Genomic DNA, 17,802 nt, shown 5'->3' on the forward strand with positions numbered 1-17,802 from the left:
ACAGCCTAAACATCCCAAACTAGAGAAACAGTTAAAATAAGAGCTGGTACATTCATACAGGGGAACGTGATGTAACCATTAAAACCACTTCTTGCCTCATAAATTCAGTACTGTGGAAAAATACTCGCTAAGTGGCCAGGGCGTGGGGAACCCAAATTTACAAAATGGTCCATACTGTACGGTCCCATTTTTGTTAAAGGGGGAGATAAATGACAAGCCAGGACAGTGTCAGTACATTCCCACTCCTGGAAGAACCATTGTCTGCTTTGCGTCTCTCTCCTAGACAAAGGGCGGCCCGGGCTGTCAGAGTGCTGAGCTGGCTGAACTGGCTTTTGATCTGTGATAATGAAGGACACTGTCTGTCCATCCTTTATGTCACTAGGACCCTTCCTGTCCTCATCCCTGCTCTCCCGGAGTGAGGGGCCCAGGCACAGGTGGCCAAAGCCCCCAAACAGATTTCAGTTGGGCAGTTTCCATAACCTGATGTGGGGTCATTCAGGGATTCTTTCACCCATTCCTTCAACAAAGGTCTTTTCTTTGCAGAGCACCGCGCTTGATGCCAAGGGTGCGGAAATGAACAAGTCGAGAGGCTGTGGCTGCGTCTATTCGTCTCTGTCTGCCGTGTTTAGCACGGGACCGGCCACCTCCTAGGTGGGGCTGGCCAACGAGTGATGGATGAACAGGGTCCCTGTGGTGGTCTAAGGAGGGAAAGAGACGAAGAAATAAGCTTGAGAAAGCGTTGTTAGTGGCATGTCCCGGGGCGGGGGCTCAGGCATGGGAGGGACAATTTATTCTGGGGGAGGGGGAGGGGACGCCTGGTGCTAACTCAGCCTTTATTGGTTTCACAAGCACTCTCTCTGGAAGGATGATCTCATCACACCGAACTACGCGGTTAAGTCCAGCGCAAAGAACAAGCTTATTCAGTGCCTCAGAGCAAATAGGGTGAATGAATGCCTGTGAGGAGCTGGGACAAAGGGGCCTTCCTGTACATCCCTAGTAAGGCTAGTGACAAAAAAAAAAAGACAATTTAGTCTCTTGCCTACTCAACCCAGCTGGGTCTCTTTTCCTTTGCTCTATCAAGTCAAGAGGACAGTGGGGAGGGGTGGAATCCGGGGGAATTCACAGGTGGAACCAATTTACTTTTCAGAATCCTTTCCCTGCCCTAAAAATTCCTTGCAATCTGTTTATCCCTCCCTCCTCAAAACTCCTGACAACCAGTGATCTTTGTGCCATCTCCATAGTTTTGCCTTTTCCAGAATATCATCCAATTGGAGGGGCATCCCTGGTGGTCCAGTGGCTAGGACTTGCCCTCCTAATCCAGGGAGTTCGATTCCTGGTCAGGGAACTAGATCCCACATGCCGCAACTAGTAGTTCAAATACTGCAACTGAAAAAAGATATCCTGCAGCCACAACAAAGACTGAAGACCCCAGGATAGGGTCTTTCCACATGGGCTCCCTTTGCTTGGTAATATTACCCATTCACTGTTCCTCTGCGTCTTTTCATGGCTTGATGGCTTGTGTCTTTTTAGTACCGAATAGTATTCCATTTGGAGAAGGCAGTGGCACCCCACTCCAGTACTCTTGCCTGGAAAACCCCATGGTTGGAGGAGCCTGGTGGGCTGCAGTCCATGGGGTTGCTAAGAGTCGGACACGACTGAGCGACTTCACCTTGACTTTTCACTTTCATGCATTGGAGAAGGCAATGGCAACCCACTCCAGTGTTCTTGCCTGGAGAATCCCAGGGATGGGGGAGCCTGGTGGGCTGCCGTCTATGGGGTCGCACAGAGTCGCACACGACTGAAGCGACTTAGCAGCAGCAGCAGCAGTATTCCATTGTCTGAATGTACCAGTTTATGAGTTCCTCCACCTGCTGAAGGACATCTTGGTTGCTTCCAGGTTTTAGTGATTACGAACAAAGCCTCCATAGACACCAGCGTGTACATTTTTGTGTGGACGTAAGTTTCCAAGTCCTTTGGGTACATCCTGATGGAATAGTTTGGTTCACGGCCATTCTGCTTCCTGGTTCATGACCCAGCAGGAAGGACCTGGAGAGGAGACACACAGTCAAGGGCAGGACCAGAGGTGATGTGGATCTGGGCACCGACAGACAACTGGGACTTGAAAAGGTTTGTGAATCAAAGATAATATCTTCATTACCTGCTTCATAGACTTGTGGGGGGTGGGTGTGTCAAATGAAATAACGGATGCAAGAATGCCCAGTTAAATGTCAACCTGTGAGGCTTGAGGTTTGAGGTTTTACATTTGTGCAGTACCCATTTTGCCTCTGCATGGAGGCACTTGATAAATATTATCTGCTTAACTTTATTTTCATTTCAACCAGTTTTTAAACTTTGTTGAATTTTTTAAATTTTATTTTTTATTAAAGTGTGGTGGTTTTACAGTGTTGTGCCAATCCCTGCTATATAGCGAAGTGACTCAGTTATACACATATACTTAGTTAAAAAAAAATTTATGGTTATTAAAATTAGTCTGTTAACAAGTAGTTCCAGAGTGCCTGCTCTGTGCTGGAAACCAGGTTCTGGGCTTTCAGTGATGAACTGAAGGATTCAGTCACCTAGATCTGACTTTCCACTGAGAGCCCCTTGCCCCCTTCAAGTGACAATACACGTGGAGGTGCACATGTAGGCTAGGTGCTCTGAGGACACCAGAGGCACTGGGGTACCTGGCCTTCATGGTACAGTGAGTAGCGGACACATGCAGGAGGGACGTGGGCAAGGGAAGCCCCATGTCAGCCTGGAGCCTTCCTTCATTGCCCTCCCAAACCTGAAAAGTTTCCTGTTGACCTTTTGGAAGTAGTCAGAGAGACTGCCGTCTATCCACCAACCAGAAAATACAGTCACCTGTAGGCTCCTGATTGCCATGAGGCCACTTCAGTTCTTTAAGTGGGGTTTGTGGGTTCCCTTCCCTTAGTAACAATTCTAGCTATGGCATTGAATGCTCTAGATAGAATTCCAGGCACCATTCTAAACGGCATACATGCAGTAACACATGTAAAATTCTCGCAACTCCATGAGGGTAGGTCCTGTATTATTCTTTCCACATTTAGTTTTCCAGATGAGGATGCTGAGGTAGAGAAAGGTGAAACAGCTTGTCAAAGGTCCCAGCTGATAATCCGTAGGGTTAGGATATGAACCCAGGCAGCCTGAACTCAACACTGATTCTCCTAACCTCTAAGCTTTGGCATCTTTGATGATACGACAGTGTGTAGAATACAGTCCACGTACAGGAGGGGTTCAGGCCTAATTGAGGGAGATAGGCCTATAAATAAGTAGCTATATTGTGATGCAGCCAGAACTGCGATCATGGTGTGTGTCTGATGGTGGAGTAATGTGAGGGGGAGGCTGCCCAGCAAGTGTCTGTCTGCCTTCCTCTCTCCCCTTCCTTCTCTCTTTCACTCTGTTCCTGCCTTTCTGTCTTCCATCTCCAAATACTGGTCGAGCATGTATGATATACAAAGATATGGACCAGGCTATAAGATGCACAGGGTCCTGCCCCTGTGGATCTCTGTCTAATGGGGAAAGCAGAGAGTAAGCAGTAATTATACTGATCCCATGAGGCTTGTGTAGATTTATCAAATTGACTTGGCATAGTACATAAAGTCCTCAATTCTGGGAATGCCCTTAGTCCTGGGCAAATGGGACCATTGGTTATCCTACCTGTGTGAAAGGGGAAGCATGAATTATTAACTTCTGTTTGATTTACTTGTAAATTTGGTCATTTGACTTTTTTTTTTTTTTGGCTGTGCCACGTGGTACTCGAGATCTCAGCTCCCTGACCAGGGATTGAACACAGGCCATGGCAGTGAAAGCCCAGAATCCTAACCACTAGGGCCCCAGGGAACTCCTTCAGTTACTATTTTTATGTCGACTTTCTTTTGATCATTAGAGAGGTTAAATGACGCTTTTGATAGTTTTTAACCAGATGTATCTACTTGTTTGTGAATCAGTGGCTTCTGTCTATTGGCAGAATTTGTCAACTGAGGCAGAAGAGTGGACATTAGAATTACCTGGAGGGAGGAGGGCTCTTAAATTAGCCTAAAAAAATCCCAAAGATTTTCTCCTGTCTTTTCCTGAAAGTTTTATGTTTTACGTTTAAGTCCATGACCCATTTTAGAGTTAATTTTTGTATTAAGTGTATAGTTTAGGTTGAGAGGGAGTTTTTTATTTTCAATTTCCTCAACAGTTGTGAAAGTGAAAGTCTCTCAGTTGTGTCCGACTCTTTGTGACCCCATGGACTGTCCATGGAATTCTCTAGGCCAGAATACTGGAGTGGGTAGCTGTTCCCTTCTCCACGGGATCTTCCCAACCCACGGATCAAACCCCGCTCTCCCACGTTGTAGGCGATTCTTTACCAGCTGAGCCACAAGGGAAGCCCTAACAGTTGTAGGCATATTCAAATTATCTAGTTCATATTGAGTGAGTTGTAGTTATTTGTGTTTTTCAAGGAATTGGCCCATTTTTATCTAAGTTGTCAAGTAATCTGTATTCTCAATACAGATTTTAAAATTCACTTTTTAAAATTCACTTTCCTCTATTAGTTCCTTTCACACTGAAAAGAGATGCCAATTCCTACTCCAAAAGATAGATACCTTCCCCACCCTCTTTCAGGCCATGGAACTGAGAAATGACAAAAAGCATGATTCTGTATCTCAACCCAGAGCCTGCATCTGGGCTGCCAGGCAGAGCCAGGATGCAACCGTCTCAATGTGAGCTGACAGGTTTTCAGGGGAGCAGCTGGCTTTGGGGCTTCCCAGGTGGCACAGTGGTAAGAATCCCCCTGCTAATGCAGGAGATGCAAGAGACGTGGGTTCGACCCCTGGGTCAGGAAGATCCCCTGGAAGAGAGCATGGCAACCCACTCCAGTATTCTTGCCTAGAAAATTCTATGGATAGAGGAGACTGGCAAGCTACAGTCCAAGGGGTCCCAAAGAATCAGACATGAGCGAGCACACACAGCACAACACACAGCAGGCTTTGAGCTTCTCTGAAGGGTCCTGGAATCCTAGAGGGACGAGGACCCTCTAAATCTGGGGTCCCCAACCTCTGGGATCTAATGCCTGATGATCTGAGGTGGAGCTGATCTAATAATAATAGAAATAAAGTGCACAGTAAATATAATGCGCTTGAATTACTCTGAAACCACCCCGCCCCCGTTTCATGGAACAACTGACTTCCAGATTTTTGGCTCGTGCCAAAAAGTTTTTGGGGACCACTGCTCTTAAGTCACCCAAGCCTCCCTGGAGTGACCTCAGAGGAAGGGAGATACTCCAGGCCCCTTCCTCTTAATCAGGTTTGAGAAGAAATGCTGGGGACCCTGAACACCACTAGGTGGCGCTCCACACACACACACAGTTGCTTGCAGTGGCCAATGGCTCTAAGAAGCTCAGTTCAGTGAGAGGAACTCTTAGAGTTCAGAGCCTGCAGAGACCACACCACGCACCCCTCTAAGAGCACTGGGCTGGTGGAATTTGCAGCATTTCTCAGACTTCCCCTACAGACAAAGGTGCTAAAAGCTTGAGAGGGTGGAGCTGGCTTTGAGATGTCAGAATCACCAAAGAGGAGCTGCGGAGACAGGACGTCTACCGGGAACCTCTGTCTGATTAGGAAAAAGTGATGCCCAGCAAGTTCTGGAGCAGAATCTGGAAGAATCTACCCAAGTCTTCATCCAGGTCTGGGTCCCCCACACCACCCTCTTGCCCCGCTACCATTTGGCCAATCTAGCCCCCTTATTAAGGAAAGAGTCCCCTGGAATCCATGGGGAGGCTGAGATTGGCTGTTTTGCATCTGTCTGTAACCGAGCACCTTGGACAGGTGTTATGCGTGCATCATCTTTGCTAGACTCTGGACTAAGTCTCAATCCTGACTCCACCGCTCACAGGCTGTGCAACCTTGTAAAGTTCCTCAACCTCTGTGAGCCTCAGGTTCATGTCTGGCGCGTGGGGATGACGACACCCGTCTCACAGAGTTGTGAGGCTCTAGGTTGATGTGCAGGACAAGCAAGTAAGTAAGCAAGCAGAGAAAGTAAGCCCTCGAAGGAAGTCAGTACTTTTATTACCACTCTTATTACTGGTTTTTGTGCCTGTCCGGCTCCAGCCCCAGAAGTACATGTATCTGTTTCCTCCTGCTGCTATAACAAATGTAGTGGCTTAAAACAGTGCAGATCTAGTCTCTTAAAAGTTCTAGTGACCAGAAGTCTATGATAAAGGTGTTGGCAGACTGAGTTCTTTCTGGATCCTTCCCAGAAGCATTTGTTTCCCCAGCTTCCACAAGTCACCCACATTCCTCAGCTCAGGACCCTGTTCTCACATCCCTCCAACCTCTTGCTTCTATAGTCACATCTCCTCCACCTAACTCCCATCCTGTATCCTCCCTTTAAAAATAGAAGTCTTCACTGAATTTGTTACAACATTGCCACTGTTTCATGTTCTGGTTTTTGGCCACGTGTGAGGTTTTAGCTCCTTGGCAGGGATTGAACTGGCACCTTCTGCATTGGAAGCTGAAGTCTTAGCCACCAGACTGCCCGGGAAATCACCTTCCCTCCCTCTTTTCAGGATGTTTTTTGCCTCGGACCCATTCAGATAATCCAGGATAATGTTGCCATCTCAAGCTCGGTACCTTAATGATGTTACCCAGTGAGCAAGGGAGCAGTTTGTGAGAGGCTCCAGGGAAAGGTCTCTCTTCCACAGGGCAGAAATGAAAATGACAATCACTCAAGCAGTGGGTGTGCAGAATATGACATATGCAAAAGATTTTCATCACAGCTTTGCCTGTAACAGTGAGCAACTCGAAGAAGCCGTAGAATTTGGTTGAGTACCTGTTGGCCTATCGATAAAAGATGACCTGCTGTTACTTGAAATTACATGGTGTCTATAAGACATGAAGAAAAGTTTAGAGAATAATATTAAGAGCAAAAAAGATGCTCAAAACTATGTGTGTGTGTGTGCATGCGCGGGCGCATGCTGTGATTATGACTATGTAAACATTATATGGGTTTATCAGAATTAAATGAGAAGGCCTTTATTAATAAATGGAAATAATTACTTTGTATGGCTGCTGGGATTTTGAGTAGTTAAAAATACACTTTAAACTATTCTACAGTGGACTCTATATTTTATTTTCCTTAAAGACATTCCCCCCCTATACCATTTATAAATAAATGGAAATAATTAGCTTGTAAGGCTGCTGGGATTTTCAGTAGTTAAAAATACACTTTAAACTATTTTACAGTGGACTCTATATTTTCCTTAAAGACGTCCCCCGCCACCGCCATTGCTGCAGTAATTTCTGAACAGGCGGACCAGTTGGTTGCCATTTTCCAGGCCATGCTAGGTGGTCACATTATCCTGATTTCCCTGGCAGGCACACTCCACTCTCGAGGATTCCAGGCTTCAGAGGGACGCTGCATGTGGTAGAGTGGAGGGACAGAAAGGGGCCAGGTGTCCCAGGATCTCAGTGCGCTGCTGGCCTGCGCTCCTGCCCTCCTCCCTGGTGGGCCAGCGTACTTCCCAATTGTTCAACACAGCTGGGATTGGACCTTGGGTGGAGGCAGAAAGCACCTAAAGCTCAACCCTTTCCATGATTTCTCCTTGGCTTTCATCTCATTTTAACAGCACTATAAAGTCAACATATTACTTTAAAAGGTGTTGAAAAGAGCCACTTTTGGAAACTGTGCTCTGTAGAAACAACTTTTTCTTATGCTCCCCTTCCCCATGGCATTTTCCCCATCTCTTGCCCATTTTTTCCTACCATGATTTTTTCTAGAGATGTGACCCTCAAATTTAGGCTGCGTTGGAATTATGGGGAGGGACCAGTTTTTTTTTTTTTTTAATGCAGATTCTTGAGGCTCACTTCCAGAGGCTGTTTTAGTCCAATTCCTGAGTGGGTCTTTGTATCTACATTTTTACCAGTCTCTCCAAGTGACTGTATAGCCACTGGATTTGAGAACCACTGTTTGGCTGCATTTTAGGGGTGCTCTGGGCAAACCCAGAGAAGAAAAAGAGATGAGACCATCTGAAGAGAATCAACACTGCTTGTTTCCTTTTCCTTCAAATGCATAATTGAACACCTGAACAACAAATGAAAACAGTATTTGCAAATACTGTTATTAAAGGGTTAATAAAGAATCCAAACAACTCAATAACAAAAAAGCAAACAATCTGATTTAAAAACTGGCAGAGGATTTGAATAAACACTTCTCCAAAGAAGACATACAAATTGCCAATGGGTATATGAAGAGGTATTCAACATCACTAGTCATCAGGGAAATGAAGTAAAAACCACAATCAGGGACTTTGTGGTGGTCCAGGGCCTAGGTTCAATCCCTGGTCAGGGAGCTAGATCCCACATGCTGCAACTAAGACCCGAAATAGCCAAATAAATAAAAACCATGTATGGAGTATGGAGGTCCTTCAAAAAATTAAAACTAGAACTACCATATGATCTAACAATTCCACTTTTGAGTATTTATCTGAAAGAATTAAAAATACTAATTCGAAAAGATATATGCACCCCACATTCATTGTAGCACTGTTTACAATAGCTAAGACACAGAAGCAGCCTAAGTGATGGATGAATGGATAAAGAATTTTGTTGTATATTTACAATGGAATATTATTCAGCCATAAAAAAGAATGAAATCTTTCCCATTTGCAATAACATAGATGGATCTTGAGATCATTATGCCAAGTGAAATAAGTTATACAGAGAAAGACAAATAAAAATAAGGATGATATCACTTATATGTGAAATCTAAAAAAGCAGCAAGAACAAAAAGCAGCTCAGAAGCAGTAGAAGTGGAGGGATGAATGGGTGAAGTGGATCAAAAGATTCAAATTCCAGTTACAAACTAAGTAAGTCATGGGGATATAATGTACTATATATTTGAAAGCTGCTGTGAGAGTAATTTTTAAAGTTCTCATCATAAGAAAAAATTTATATATTAACTAGACTTATTGTGATTATTTCATAATATATACACAGTATTGTGAAATACAATGTATTTAACAAATATTGAATCATATTGTACTCCCGAAACTGATACGTTACATGTCAATTACATCTCAGTTTAAACAATGACTTGTGACTTGCCCATCCAGAGAAACTTTGGTAAAGATTTATATGCATCTGATTTGGGTCAAAATTAAGTAGCCAAGCTGAAAACTGCCCTCATGGAATGACAAATTGCTTGTGCTCAAAAGATACTTTTACACAAGTGCTTGAGATCTTGACCAGGGTTCACAGTTCTTTACAATTAGATGAAGGCATAGACTTTGATGATTCAATCATTTCTAGTATGCTTTGTCTGTTTTTTTTTATAACGAGAATGTAATACTGTTCACATATTTTTGCTGATTCCAAGATGCTGCCGCTTTCCCCTCTGCACATACTTTTAGCAGCTGTGTGATTGGACGCCTTATGATCAGTGTCTTATTGTCATTGACACAAAGTCATGACTTGGTTGTCATTGTCATTACCTCTGATCGCATTCAGAGAGTGGCACCCTTGGAAGAAACACTCTCTCGTCGATGCCATTGATCACCTGCAGGGCAACTTTGGGTTGAAAACATGAACCCTGACAGCACTGAGTTGAAAATCACTAAGATTCGGGTTTTGAGAATAACTTAACCAATTTCTTTCAGTTATACTTTCCTCTCAGGTGTGCCCAAGGGCCACATGCAATATGTCTAAATAAGCACTTTTGATAAGGCTAAAATAAAAATGTTAAGAGCTAAAGCACTGGGTCATATTTTAGTTGGCAGCATTTTTTTTTCTTTCTTAGTTGTACATGAAACAGTGGTGCTTCTTGTAACTGATGGCATCTTAGATACAGTGAAATGAAGGAACAGCTCACACACAGCACTCCTTGCTTGCCAGGCATGAGCATTCTGTACGCACAAACTTATTCAAATCCTCATGATTGTTAGCCCATTTTACAGATAAGGAAACTGAGGCACATAGCTAAGGTCACACAGCCAGAGACTGGTAGAGCTGGGTGGGGTTCCCACTCAGGCAGACAACTCCAGGGTTCAGACTCAGAAGCTGCACTGCAGGACCTCATGTAGAAGAGTGTAAATTTATAATGTGTCAGGTAGTAACTAGTGAAGCATTTTCAGTCCAACTGGTATTTTAGCATTTGAGCCAGCATAGAATTAATTAGGGGGAAAGGTGCAAATGTGTTGCAAAGACAAGGTCAAGTCTGTGACGAGCAAAAAAGATAGCAGAGGTAGCCTGCCTCCAGGTTATTTCTCACCCTGAACTCCCCAGCAAGTCCTGCCTCTTTCACTGTGAGCATCGCACATTGGAAAGTTTCTCTCGGTTTCTCATTGCATTCAGTGGAATACTGAAAAGGGCAGAAACAAAAACTGTTTGGCTGCTCATCTTTTTCCATCCGACATGAAAATGGGGAGTGACTTTAAGTAAGACTTTTGCACAGATGTTTGCTGCCTTTGTCAGGGGAAGAGACAGTCCCAGTCTTCAGGGATAGGATTTGGGGTTGACTTCCTCTTCTTTGTGAAAGATTAAGTTAACATGAAGACAAAGGGTAAAAATGTCTATTCAGTGTTGGACCCAAGATAAAGGCTACTGCCCCTCCCAAGTTTCCTTTACTTAGCAGATATTTTTAAAAGCCTGAATGAGTGCAGATTTTATATTATCTTACTGCTCTTACCAGCCATGATAAGACTGATCCCATGACAATGAAATTTGAGATATGGGTGACTGCAGTTGATCAGGAAGACTGAATCTTTGAAGGTGAAGACTGAATCATTTACAGGTGACAAAAGTTATAGTCTCTGTGATAAAACAGGAACAAAAGAATCAGTCTTTGTTCATGGAAAATTTCTTTTGAAAACTGTCTCTCTTCCAAGGTAAAAACAGCCATCAAAAACAGAGACTGGGATTAGAGACCTTAGAGCTATCGTTTGACCCAAGCTTCTGGCCCTCTCAGTAAGAGGATGTTCACAGACGGCCTTGGGATAGGAGCCCCAAAGAGGTGCAGGAGGCTTCACCCCCATCCCTACCCTGCTACAGCAGCACTGTCCCTGTGACTTCCCTGCCACCATCTGCCATCTAACTTCTGCAACCCACGTCTTTATGTGCATCTGAATTTTCAAAAGCCATGCAAAGATATTGCCTGGGTTCTGAATCTGCTATGCAGCATATACTCCGTCAATTCAGCCCCAATTTTTCGGAACTTTAGCCTTGGTACTTTAGCACTGACTGAAAAAAAAAGGCGGAAGTTTTTAGGAAACATAATTTAAGGCATTTGTTTTGTATTAAGAATCAGATGCAGCTGTATTAGTGAGGAAAATGTGAAATGTAGGTGACTTTAAAGAGAAAATTAAAATTAGCAGATTGGTTTTTGTCTTCCTGGTAAGCTTCAGATGAGATATCGCCCCCAAAATACCTACCCCCCCTCACCGTGCCCCTCCTTTCCCGAAGCCCCCAAGATTGAGTAATCATTTTTAGTTGCCCTGAGGGATACTGTTGTGGAAAAGTTTGAGAAGTTCTGCTTTACAAAGACTCCCTTGAGCCTCATAGCCATTGGTCATTAGGCAAGAAAATACAGCCAGTTCCTTCTGTCCTGGGCTGCCTTCCATTGCTGTCCACCCATGACCATGGTCTGTGCGTTGATGGGCAGGGTCTTCGGAGTTGAGGTCTCCCTTGGCAGAATATCCCCTGTAGTTTTAGCCCAGGAGCCCATGTTGTGTGGTTTTTCAAGGCTAAATTAGAGACCACCCTAGAATTTGGGGGCTGAAATGAGGCTTTTTCCTCTCTCTGTCCCATCTGCTTTGGGGGTAGTGGGGAGTCAGAGCTCTGACAGGCTCAGTTTGGGAGCCCAATGAAGCAACCAACAGAATCCACACCTCTGTGCATAGGTAGAATGGAATCTTTGCAAATCTTTAAATAAAATTTTTGCTTATTGTACTGGGTTTTTAAAAGGAGAGAACACATTTCCATCGTCCCTCCCCTGTCCTTCACTATCTCCCAGAGTTTGCTCAAGCTCATGTCCATTGAATTTGTGATGCCATCCAACCATCTCATCCTCTGCTGCCCCCTTCTCCTCCTGCCCTCAATCTTTCCCAGCGTCAGGGTCTTTTCCAATGAGTCAGCTCACTGCATCAGGTAGCCAAAGTATTAGAGCTTCGGCTTCAGCATCAGTCCTTCCAGTGAGTAATCAGGGTTGATTTCCTTTAGGATTGACTGGTTGGATCTCCTTGCTGTCCAAGGGACTCTCAGGAGTCTTCTCTAGCAAAGGTGTGAGAGAAGGAGAGAAACTGGGGAGAATTCCAAGGGGAGACAGCCAGCTTCTGACATGGCTCCTCAAGACCCCTGTCTCCCGGCTGTCACATCTCTGTATAACTCCGTTCCTCTTGAGTCAAGGCTGGACCAGGTGACTTGCTTCTGATGACTAGGATATGGCAAAGTTGATGGAATGGCACTTCTGTGATTAGGTTACAAAAGACTGTGACTTCCTCTTGCTGGCAGATTCTTACTATTGCCCTCTCAGCTTGCACCCTTCAATGAAGCAAGATGCCTTACTTGTGAGGTCCACATGTCAAGGATCCAAGGGTAGCCCCTGGCCAACAACCAGTGAGGAACTGAAGCCCTCAGACCAACCGCCCATGAAGAACTAGATCCTGTCAACAACCGCATGAGCTCAGGGTGGGTCCTTCCCCAGTTGAGGTTTGACTTAAGATTGCAGCGCCTGCTGATACTGTGATTACAACCTATGAGAGACCCTGAAGCTGAGGGCCCAGCTAAGCCATGTCCAGATTGCTCACCCACAGAAATGGAGAGATAATACATATATGTTTCAAACTGTTATGTTTGGGGATAATTGGTTATGCCATGATATATAACTAATACAAAAGGGTTTTTGGTCTGGGCAACTGGAAGAAGTAGTGATCATTAAACATATCATAATGTAATTGTAGGTAGAAGCACTTTCTGATTGGAAAATAGTCAGTTTGGTTTTGGATATGTACAATACACACATATTTCTGTTTCTGTGATCGTGTTTCAAATGGTAGTTAGCTACCAGTATCTATGATCTAAATGCTCTCCCATGAACCACTTTAAAAAATGTTAATTAATGCATCTTCAGAAATCAGAGTCTATAATAATTTTAGTCACAATTATTTCTAGAAACAGAGAACATCAAATCCAGTACCAACCTATTAATTCTGGTGTCTCATTTTTGGAGATTTTTTTTTAACTTATGCAAAAACTGGGATAATTCATCTTTTTTATCTCTTTAAGGAAAAGATTTGCTGGAACAAATTGACAGTACAAACCATTTAACAGAAAGAATCTTTACTTTTTAGCATTTAAGAAGTGTTTATTTATATGTTAACAAACTTATTCACTGTTGGTAGAAATTGCCAGAGGCTCTGAATTATGATAGCCTAGATGGAGACCAGAAGCCAGGCACGGAACCAAGAGAAATGAAGGAGGTGAAATTGGCAGGCTGGTGGTGATCGGTTGGGTGTTGGGGTAAGGAAGAAGGCACTGTGCAGATGCTGTATGCTGCTTATCCGCTGCCTCATCTTTCTTGCCCAAAGAGCACCATCTTGGTTCTGGTATTAGGTGGCCAGTGTGACGAGAGAGAGGGTCTCTACAGGACCCCAGAAAGTGAATCATTGCTAATCTCAGCTGTTGTGAAGATTCCATTCCCTTTGCCCATGACGGGCTTAGGGATGGATATGGGACAAAATCCTGGCCAGTGGGATGTGAAGGAGATCACATCCTTCACAGGTGTGGGGCACCTCTGTGGAGGGTTTCTTTGCTCTTTAGAAGAGAATGGTGAGGGGAAACTTCGCTTTCCCGCTTCCAGACATTGCTCTCCGCTTGTGTGACTTGGAACCAGGGAAAGCATCTTGGGAGAATGTGGGGAGCTGGGCTAAGAGACGGAGTCAAGAGCCTGAGGGTGGCCCAGTAGAAAGGCAGAGGAACTTGGGTCCTCCGCACCGTGTTTGCTCCCCCACATTAACCGGTCCTAGAGCTGCTGCATCTGTGGGCCTTGCTTTTATATGAAATGGAGCACTTCCTAGTGGTCTAATGTATTTGGAGTTAGGTTTTCTGTTACTTGCAGCTGAAAGCATTCTGTGCTGGGAGAATTCTAGGCTAAGATGTAGTTTTCTGGCTTGATTGATGGACTCATTTACTGACATGGGGAATTCAGGAGGAGAAGGTGCCAGGGTTGGGGGTGGCGAGGAATGACGGCCTGGGTTCAGAACCCATTTGTTAGAGGTGTCTGTGGGACAGCCAGATGAGGACCTCTGTGGAAGTTCTGCTGTGCAATCCTGTAGCTCAGGACTGAATTCTGAGCAGAGAGAGAGCTGTGAGAATCCTCATTCAGCACACAGGTGATGGCTTTATCACAGCCTTGACTTGGGCTAGAGTCTAAGCTTTACTGCTTGATACCTGTATAAGCTAAGGCAGTTAACTTAGAGTGCAAAGTGGAAATGTGTATCTTAGTGCTTCTCAAGGAGGAATTTTACTGCAGTATAGCAGTGTGTATGTGCATGTGTGTGTGTGTGTGTGTGTGTGTGTGTGTATATGTGTGTGTGTGCTGTGCTCAGTTGTTCAATCATGTCTGACTCTTTACAACTCCAGGGACTGTAACCCACCAGGACCCTCTGTCAATGGAATTTTCCAGGCAAGAATACTAGAGTGGATTGCCATTTCCTCCTCCAGGGGATCTTCCCAACCCAGGGATTGAACCTGTGTCTCTGGCATCTCCTGCATTGGCAGGAGGATTCTTTACCACCGTGCCACCTGGGTAGCAGAGACCATGCTGGATCTTCACCATACCTGTTTTCCTTCACCTCCTGGATCCATGGGTAAACCTCCCATCTCAGTGTCCCATGCTGTTAGGTGGGGTCATGTGGATGAATTCTGACCAATGAGATACGATGCTCTCCCTTCCCTTATCTGCCAGCTGGATACAGAGAATCCAATGGTGGCCCTGAGGCTCCAGGAAATGATGGAACCTTTCGATGCAAAAAGCCTGGGTCCTGGATTGACTTTGTGGAGAATCCCCACCTGCCCATCACCTACGTAAAATGGTGACATGACAATGAATAAACCTAGACCATGTTGTTTCTGCAATAATTAACATTCCCTGCCTTGTCTCACCTACCCAGCATTCCCTGCTTTGACTCACCTACCCAGCATTCCCTGCTCTGACTTACCTACCCAGTATTCCCTGCCCTGACCTGCATACCCAGTATTTCCCAACGTCTGATAACCAAGATGATTTAGATGGTATCCAGTTACAAACTTTAAATTGTAACACACTTATTTTTATAGGTATTAGAAAAAATACAGATATTCACAGAAAACTAGATCACCAGTCTTATGATTTCAGAGATATCATTACTTGGGACAAGGGCTGATTTAATGAATTGAGTCAGTTAAAAACACTGAGTAAATACAGAACAGGTGTTAAGTGAAAATGGTAAAAATGGAAACAGTGGCACACACATGCTGGCTTACTTTGTGAAGTGGTTGTGAGACTAAAAGGACATGATGCAAGCCAAGTAACTCTCCTAGGCCTGACACTTAGGAAGTGAATGATAAATGGTAGCTCTTATCATGTAGCTCACGAACCTGTAACATAGGATTTATCACACTGCACCGTGTGGCTGGCTTATTGTTTACTTGTTCATCACCCCTGCTCACACTGAATGCCTTAGGAGTAGGATCTATCTTATCTCTCACAGAATCTCTAGTACTATCTCAGTGACAGGCACCTAATGGGAAGCCAATAAATGGAGATTGAATGTTGATAATCCGGGAGTGTAATATCCTTTCTAGGACTGCAGATTTGAATACACCGGACTATGAACCTCATACACACAAGACCCATGTCTGGCTCAGTGCTGGGTGCAAGCATGCAACTCAGTAGCTGATACATTGTTGGTGCTCAAGAAAGACTTGTTGTGAATAAACATGTTTATTTTCATCATTATCACAGAGTACAACATCTACACGGTCCTGGACCAAGAGAACAATACTTCTCAGCTCTAGATGAGGGAAGTGAAATCTGGAGAAGCAAAGTCACCTTAAGAGATCACATAGACACAGGAATATACAGTGGGGCCTTTGAAAGTCCCACAGGATGTGGAATAATTCTTCATTGTAAAAGACTGCTCTGAGCGTGGCAGGACATCTAGTATGCTTGCCAATGCCTGCTCCTACCGATGGTGTCCCCAGTTATTGCGCTCATCAAATATGCTCTCACAGATCTTGAAATGCTCCACAGGGAGCAGTACCCTATCTGGGAACTACTGGTCCAACCTACCCTCTGAAACAGATGAAGAACTAAGACCTAGACAGGGAGAGAGACTTGCCCAAGTGACAGAGCCAGGATTTAGACCCAAGTCTTGATATTACACCAGTAATCTTTCTCCAATCATTGACAGTGTGAAAGCTTAGATAAAAAACCTGAGTTTGGGGAGGGAGCAGGGGTTTGGGGTTGGTCATGACTTAGCACCCCAAGATGGTCTCAGGGCTTCTCCCACCAGCTGATGAAGTGTGGAGTCCATGGGATTCCCCTCCCTTTTCCCCTCATCCCTTCTCTTATCTCTCAGCAGCTCAGTCCTGCTTTGAGGGAGGAGGCAGCATTCAGGAAGGGGGAGAGAGTGGCTGATGAATCTCCCTCCCAGGTAAGAGCTGGCTCTGCCTCCTAATAGAACTGAGATGAGTGTGTGTATTTTAAAGCAAATAAATGTTTCAGGCCCCAAAAGGGAGATGTTAATGGCTCCATTCGAATCCAGTGGAATTTATTTTCCATCAGGTCCAGACTTTCTGAGAAGCATGGTTCAATCAAGGATAGACATGAAGGAAGCACTTGTGGACTGAATGGACACAAAGTCAACCCCAAAACATTCATCCACTGCACATTTCTTAGTTAAATCTCTGAAGCTGCAGCTGTCTCTGGCTGGTACACAGAGAGACATGCCAACTTTTGCTTGCTCTTTTTGGCTTTTTCCATGGTGGAAAAGGTAATCTTTTCAAACTTGTTTTCACAATCAGCTTTGAGACAACCAGCTAACTAACTACCCAGGCTAATCCATGTGTCTCCATCTGAGAGGGTGCTTGTCAGCCAGTAATGAGAAGTTTGGCCAGCCCTTTCAAAATAATTATTTTAAACAATGAATGGTGTTTACAGAAGTGAGACTGGGAATAGAGATTCATAATGAATAGCTCCAGCAATAATTACTTATTTTCTATATTTATCGAAAATGACTACATACAGTATTGCTGTTTTCTCTGAAGAGAAAAATGCGGTAATTATCACAACTATTTATCTACTTCCCTATTTTAATGAATTGCAATTGGTATTTTTTAATTACTAGGGCAAAAAAGGAAAATGGCAACCCTTAGATGAGATGGCTCTAGTGTCGTTAAGAATGTGTTTGTACATTAATATCAGTAACGGTGTGAAGAGAAAAAAATATATATGTCAGGCTTTGGGGCTTTGCAACATAGCACCCAGCTGTTAAGCCTATGACAGAAAAGCAATTTGGCATTGAAACTGTCCCTTGGATTCCTCAAATGACTTGTTTTCCTTGGAGTTGTATGGAAACTACCCCTTTTAATCAAGGAGACATATTCTGATAGCACATGTGCATTTTTGTTTAATGATAAAAGTCCTGATATAATGTTGGCCAATTTCTGTAGTGTAAATGGTCCCTTCGTGGCAGATTTTAAGATACCCTCATGATATCATTGAACATGCATTTGGGTCAAGATGTGTGTAACTGACTCTCACAAG

The 17,802-nt window shown here is 44.2% G+C and overlaps 1 long non-coding RNA gene across 1 annotated transcript in view; it reads left to right on the top strand.

Annotated features, from left to right (window-relative positions):
• LOC106502121 overlaps positions 1,838–17,802 on the top strand; it is a 31,773-nt gene continuing 15,808 nt past the window's right edge. The window contains exon 1 of the long non-coding RNA XR_001295713.2: positions 1,838–2,127. This is a non-coding gene — a long non-coding RNA (uncharacterized LOC106502121). The remainder of the gene's footprint in view (positions 2,128–17,802) is intronic.

Source organism: Capra hircus, chromosome 5 (assembly GCF_001704415.2).
Source record: "Capra hircus breed San Clemente chromosome 5, ASM170441v1, whole genome shotgun sequence".
In the NCBI taxonomy this organism is placed as follows: domain Eukaryota; kingdom Metazoa; phylum Chordata; class Mammalia; order Artiodactyla; family Bovidae; genus Capra; species Capra hircus.